This window comes from Octodon degus, unplaced genomic scaffold (assembly GCF_000260255.1).
Source record: "Octodon degus isolate 3935 unplaced genomic scaffold, OctDeg1.0 scaffold00090, whole genome shotgun sequence".
NCBI classification, from domain to species: Eukaryota; Metazoa; Chordata; class Mammalia; order Rodentia; family Octodontidae; genus Octodon; species Octodon degus.
The window spans coordinates 11,033,772-11,035,051 of NW_004524666.1; positions in this window are offsets into that span (position 1 = coordinate 11,033,772).

The following is a 1,280-nucleotide window of genomic DNA, read 5'->3' on the forward strand; positions in this document are numbered from 1 at the left end:
TCTCTCTCTCTCTCTCTCTCTCTCTCTCTCTCTCTCTCTCTCTCTCTCTCTCCCTCCACTCACACACGCACGCTAGAGGCGCCGAGAGGAGCGGCGGCGCGCGTGGCGGGGTCGGGACTCGGGAGGCCACCTCTTCAGGAGCACCCGGCGACAGGCAGCCAGAGAGAAGCCCTCCCGCGTTCGTCGGTACCGGTGGTGCCGCTTGAACTGCCGCCACTGCCGCCGCCGCCAGGAATCACACGGGCTCCTCGGTCCCAGGCTGCAGCTCTTGTTGCCATGATGATGATGTCACGGACGCAACCACTGGGGGAGGGGAGAGGGGGGTGTGCGCGAGTGTGACGGAGGGCGGGTTGAGTAGTTGGGGGAGGGGCGCGGCGGGAAAAGGAGGGAGCAGGGCGGATGCCAGACGGGACACCCAGGCGGGGAGGAGGCGAGAAGGTGTTTTTCCCCCCGCCCCGGGAGAGCAGCGAGGGAGGAGGCTGACGGAAAGAGGGGCGCGCTCCGGGTGCAGGGAAATCGATGATTCGGTCGGTGGGCACGGCAACCTGGGTGAGGGGCGGCGGAGCACAGATCTCATAGATGGGCTCGGAGGGGCTGGTGGGAGGGGGGCGCTAGTGTTTTAGGGCCGTGTGGGCCACTTCGAGGAGTTGGCCAGAGGTGCGCCCTCGTGTTCGCCTCGTGGAACGCCATTTCACATTTTGTAGAGGAGGAGGGGGGCAGCCGCCAAGAGGATTTTTTTTTTTTTCACAAGGTAAGAACCGCCTGCGGGAGATGGGAGGCTCCGGGCTGATCTAGTGCAGCGGCGGGGGGTTGGGGAGGCGGGACGGGCGGGGCCGTCGGCGCCGGCCCTTCTCAGGTAACGGCGCGGCTCGGCGAGGCCGCGAAAGGCGCGCGGCCGCTGGCTTCCGCCTAAGAGAGCCGCCCGTCGCTCCCCTTCCCCAGCGTGCCTCGCGGCCTGCCGCGCCCTCCTCCCTCGCGCTGCGGCAGTCTGCGCCTAGCCACTTAATGAGATTTATTCGCGCTCGGCGCTGCCCAGCTTGGCCAGGGGCTAGCGGATTCTGTGCATAGGGATTTCCCACCACCGTGTTTTTCTCCCCCTCCCTCGCCTTCCCTTTCGCGCACGTATCTCCCTCCTTGGTTTCCTAGCCAGACCCGCAGGGTGCGCCCGGGCACGCGCAAGTACGTGTAAGGACTTGTCCGTTGCGCGTGACCTCCCCGCCGCCCCTCCCCCAGCGGGCTGAGGAGAAAGCCTTTGAAGGAAAATTTGGCCAAAGAAAAGG